Source organism: Peromyscus leucopus, chromosome 4, assembly GCF_004664715.2.
Source record: "Peromyscus leucopus breed LL Stock chromosome 4, UCI_PerLeu_2.1, whole genome shotgun sequence".
Taxonomy (NCBI): Eukaryota; Metazoa; Chordata; class Mammalia; order Rodentia; family Cricetidae; genus Peromyscus; species Peromyscus leucopus.
Genome location: NC_051066.1, coordinates 125,095,104 through 125,100,924, shown reverse-complemented (window position 1 = coordinate 125,100,924; position 5,821 = coordinate 125,095,104). Strand labels below are relative to the sequence as shown.

The following is a 5,821-nucleotide window of genomic DNA, read 5'->3' as shown; positions in this document are numbered from 1 at the left end:
CTTCACCATGGGGACAAGGCCTCAGTCTTATTCAAAAGAAGAGTGTGGTTCAGATATGCCAGTCCAATTTGCTGCTAGGATTGGAGGCTGTGACCATCTCTCCAGAGCCCCACGTAGAAACCAAACTTTCTGAGCTGTAATGATCCAGGCCACAAGAGGGCACCAATGGCCACCGAACAGGCACATCCCTTATGGCCCTGAGGCACTTCCTCTTCTCCCTCGCCTTTTCAGATTCGCTTGTCCCTGTACTCTAGGGTGCAAATGCCCGCCCCTCTGTAGAACCCCATGAGGAGATTGCTCTGACATGACCAGTTAGGATGCCAGCAGAGTGCAGTGTGGGGCGGCACACTGCTGGGGCTAAGAAGCTGGACTTAAGGAGTGCGCTCGAGGTTGGATGCCTCAACTCTGCACACTTTCAAGGTCGGCACCATCTTCCAGAGGCCTACACCAGAATGCCTGTTCCTGCTGTGAGATAGGTGCAATGCTGAGGCGCAATGAAACATTCCTGGGAACAACAAGCCCAGAGCAGAGACAAGTGCCTTCCTCCATGCGGCGCTGCAGCTCTAGAATAAATAGACATCCAATCAACCGGCTCCAATTCTCCTGAAAGACCCTAGCCCTTCAGGCTTACACCCCCAAGCCTCCGGAAAAGAGAAACTTCAAGCACCAGGAAATGAGAAACTAAAAATCTAGTTCCAAGGGCAACCTGACTTAGCCATTGTTCAATCTCCCCTGCAACCATATAACAATGTAAAAAGATTTCTGTTAAGAGATGTGTTCAACTGTGACTGGGATAGTTGCAGGTGTTCCAGGAAGGACCACTGTGACCTGTGTGTAAACTCCACTCCCGCTCTGATACCCCCCTTGAAGTTTCAGGAAGAATGTACCTGCTGACGTAACTGTACCCCCTCTGTGATCACTCTGTGATCAGACCATGATCTTGTGAAACGAAATTGTATGGGAATTGTAATCTTGTGGGTTTTGTGGGGTTTTCCTTTAAAAGCCTTCATGGGGCTGCAGTAAGATGTGGCTCTTGCTCTTAGGAGCAGAGTTTGCCCTTCTATATAGAAGCTTAATAAAATCCTCATGCTGTTGCATCAACTGGACTGGAGTCTGGGTTCTTGGGGCGCCCACTTGAGGCCCTAAATCTTGGGGTCCATCACTCCCTTATCAAAATGCTCATTCTTCCCACACATCTTTAATTTGTCTTTTTCTGAGTTATTGTCTCCTCTAGTGTCCTGTCCAGAAACTACCTTACACTAAAACCTAGAGCCAGTATAAATCTTTCAGCATCTGACTGTGGAACAACCCTATGAAGGCTCGTCTGTACACTGAGGCACGAGAAACAAGCGTGGCTAGACTCAGATCAGGGCCCCCTCTGCCTCCCTGCTTGCTTGTTCTCCCCAAATCGCCTGTCACGGTCCTTTTGCTCCATCCAGGACAGGAGGTGAATGGACAGTTTTGACTGGGGGAGGTGGTACCAAGTGTGGAAGGAACTCCTTGTGATGATAGAGAGGAGACCCAGAGGGAGGAGTTTGGAGCCCAGGAAATGCACTTTAGGGTTAGACCTAAGCAAGTAGGGCTGTAAGGACTAAGGTAGGAGGCAGAACCTGCAGCATACTGTGCCTAGCTGGGAAAATGACTCCTCCTTGGGCAGTATTGCTGGTTCTCTTGGGTTTCCAAGCCCAGGGAGCTCATACATAGTGTTCTGAAAAGAATGAACCCTACATTGATAAGCCAGTCAGTGACGCTGACATAGTGAAGTTTGCTTTGAGTACATTCAACAATCAGAGCAAAGGACGAGTATGCCTACAGAGTGGTTCACTACACTTGTGTTGTTTCCTGATGAAGCAGACAAGACAGATAAGTTAGTCTTGGTTAGACATTTGTAGTCTGTGGTTGAGTTACATATAATAAATCAGTTGGTTTCAGTGGTTAGAATGCTTTTTAACTTATACTGTCATTTAAATTATGTCTACTTACATAAAAATTACTACTCAACATTATGTTTTATTATAGTACTTAATTAACTAAGGAATGAACTTTAGGTAGGGCATGGTGGTATATACAACTGTGGTTTTAGCAGTTTGGAAGCTGGGACAGGAGGATCTGGATTTATATGTCAAAATAATAATAATTAATAGTAATAATCACTTTAGTTTTGTTTTTGTTTTTCCAGAGCTGAGGACTGAACCCAGGGCCTTGCGCTTGCTAGGCAAGCGCTCTACCACTGAGCTAAATCCCCAACCCTGAATAATCACTTTAGAATAGATATTTCTAGGGAGATATTTCTACTGAGCAAAAAAAATATTTATATAAAAATTCCACAGACAAAGACTGAAAATATGTCAAAAACACATTTTAAAGTTTTTGCTAGTGTATATTTATTATGCACAATAATGGGCTTTTTATGACAGTTCATAAATGTATATAGTGCATTTTCATAGGCTTCCCCTCCCATTACTCTCTCTGTCCCTCTTGTCCCCCTCCCACTCTTGCTTATTTCTTTCCTCTTTCCAACTCATACCTTTCTACTTGTCTATCTCTTTTCATTGTTAATCATATGAGTTTAATTAATTAGAGTTACTTACAGGAACATGGCCGCCAGGTTTTATTTAGAGGCGCATGGGCAACTTACAATGACGTTCAAATATTAAAGCAAAAGGAGCTCTGGGGAGATGGCTCGGCCAGTAACGTGCTTGCCACACAAACATGAAGACCAGAGTTTGGACCCCCGTCACCCATGCAAAAAGCCCGACTCTGGGATGCAGACCTGTAAATCCTGGTGCTGAGAAGGCAGAAACAGGAAGGTCTGGAGAGAGCATGCTTTTGACCAGCCTAATCTGAGCTTCGGTTTCAGTAAGATATCCTGTGTCAAAAAGTAAAGACAGGAGCTGCTGAGGAAAACTCCTGGTGTTACTCTAAGCTCCATGCACTCACATGCATGCAAACAAGCAACTGGAAAACCTGAGAGAGTGGATGGAAGAGAAACAGAAGAGTAGGCATTGAGGACTCGCCAACTGTCTTGTGGCCAGAGACAAGCTGATTGTCCTGAAAGTGACCTACCAACTCAGCTTCATATCTTAGTTTCCTCCTACTCTGGACCCCTGGCAGACTTCACTCAGCTCATTGATCACATCAAACCATCTTCTTCATCCTAAAATGCTCCCTGGTGATGGGATACCTACAGAATGTCTTCAAGATGTCAATACCCATCTCCTAATATCACCCTGTAATTATGGGTGAGGAATACTTTGTTCCTCCTTTCTCAGCAGAGGAAAGGCAGAAGGGTTTCAGCCCTGCACAGCGCTGGGACATCTGGGGATCTCTGCAGAGCACTAGTTGACCCTGTTGTCTGAGCTTATTTTGGGGGCTGGAGTCTCACCTGTGAGCTATGGCTATGGTTTTGCTAGAGCCAGGGTTGGCCTTGTGGGAAGAAAGGTTGAGAAAGGATGAGACTATGAGAAGAATGAGGGAGAGAAAGTGGAAGAAAGCAGGAGGAAGATTTCAGAGCACACACTATAAAAACTTATCCATAAAGCTACCATTCCAATCCTGTGTGCTGGTGCACAGTGACTGAAGTATCTTCTTGATGTAGATCAGGTGACAGTTGTGACAGTATACTGCAGATCTGGCTTCATCTCTTTGGATTGAGTGTGGTGATATATTGTGTATCAAATAAAACTTGCCTGAGGATCAGAGGACAGAGCAAACCACTAGATTAAACACAGAAGCCAGGCAATAGTGGCACACACCTTTACTCCTAGTCCTAGCATTCAGGAGACAGAGATCCATCTGGATCTCTGTGAGTTCAAAGCCACCCAGGACTACATGAGATTGATTCAGTCTAGGAGAGAAACAGAGCTAGGCAGTGGTGGCACACACCTTTAATCCCAGTCTTGGGAGCCACACACCTTTAATCTCAACACTTGAGATCTCATGGCCTTTGCTAACAGTATTTAGGAAGCACACACACCATTACTCCCAGCACTATGAAGGGCGTGAAATGGCTTGGCGGAGAAAGGCATATAAGGCATGAGGAGACAGGAAGTAGGCAGCTTTCAGCTGAGGACTCAAAGGCTTTCAGTGAGAGGATTCATGGAGATAGAATCTTGGCTCCCTTTCAGTCAGAGGATTAGTGGAGTTGGTGAATCGAGAAGTTTCTCTAGTGGCTTGTTCCTTTGTCTCTCTAATCTTTCAATATTTACCCCAATATCTGGCTCCAGGTTTTTATTATAAGACCATTTAGATTTCATGCAACATCCAGCATCTAACTTTTGGGGTACAAACCCACAACCCTGGAATTAAGAGTCCCATGAGCAGAACCACAACCCTCCCAGAGCCTGCCCTCTAGAAATGCAGGTGTTGGTGAAAGCAGCTATTGAGAGTAAAGCCTAGGCCTGACTTGGTAGAGCAGAATATGGAGACTTGAGGTAGATGATGTACTAGTGGTTTATGACTCAGCCTGTGGCTTCCTCTAGCAGACTTCCTCTACCAGACTGCCACCTCCTAACTCTTAACTCTCCAAACTAGAGACCATCCTTTTAACTTTAACCTCCAAGAAAGAGATGCCAGGCCTTGGAGAAGCTCCAAACTCAGGAGAGAGTTTGAGTCCCTCCCCATATTGACCACAGACATGATGAGGCCCATCTGTGAACAGGCAGCAAGAAGAGTCTGCTCACTTCAGTCTTTTTCTGTCTTCAGTAAAAACTACCAGCAACATTCTTCATGAAGCTGAGGCTGAGAAGGACCATCTTTAAGAAATTCGAGGAAAGTCTAGACATCTGCCCCTTTCAGGACAATCTTGAACTGGAAAAATGTAAGGCAGGACACCAGCATCCACCTTTTTCACAGTTGTGGGTGCTGACAGAGGATGGGGGGGTACAAGAGCAGGTGACAGAGCTATGCTTAGAGACCAAAGGAGGTACCAGTGGCAAACTTCCCAGAATTCCTTCCTAAGCCTTAATGGGGAAAGAGTCCCAAAGAGCAGGCAGCCTAGCTGCAAGCTACAGAGACCTGGTCAACCTGTGCCCCCAAATCTGTCCACTCCCAATAGCAGCTGCCTGCTCCTTGAGTGTCATGACCTCATAAATCCCATGTCTTCTTTGATCCTGAATCCTGGACCTAAGTAGCAACTGCTCATTGTTTGGTCATCCTCCTCTTCCCCTGGAATCAGGGTAAAGAGCCTAGTGAATTCTGATGTTATATGTTAGAGACCCTTCACAGATACACAGCTCGAAAGTGAGTGAGAGAAGGGGCCCTACTGTCTTCACTACTGGAATTATGTCCTGCAGAAGCTCCAGTATCTTTTCTAAGGGACAAGAAAAAGGGCAGCCTAATTCTTGGGACAATCCCCCAGGGCTAGTAGACCCCTATAAAGAATAATTAATAACTTAACTAATGACTTAAGTCTGACAGTAATCAACTCCTTCTTGGACAGACATCCCCTGCTATTCCTGGGAGCTTGCATCACACAGTGACAGTCCAAATGTTCTTCTAGGGGACATTTATTGGGTAAGGACAAAAACACAAATGCCTCTGGATCAAGAGGAAGCCCAGATAAAGACAGCTCACCACTCAAGCAGAGTTAGTGGTTATACCTCTAGACCAAAGACCAAAGTCTTCCAACTGCTGGCCAAGAAAGGGATAAGGTTGATTAGACATTGTCCTGACCATAAACCACAGGCTTCCTGAGCCTCTTCCATCCCCTGTCTCATTTTGATTGTTCCCTTAGATCTTTATCTACTCTTTCACCATCAGCATCCCACTCTCAAAACAGTTCAAGATGTTGAAAATGACTTGTTCTATGGGACTTCTCTGA

At 45.4% G+C, this 5,821-nt stretch overlaps 1 pseudogene; it reads left to right on the top strand.

The window, feature by feature from the left end:
- Window positions 1–1,638: 1,638 nt before the first annotated feature.
- On the top strand, window positions 1,639–5,821 carry LOC114701675 (annotated as a pseudogene).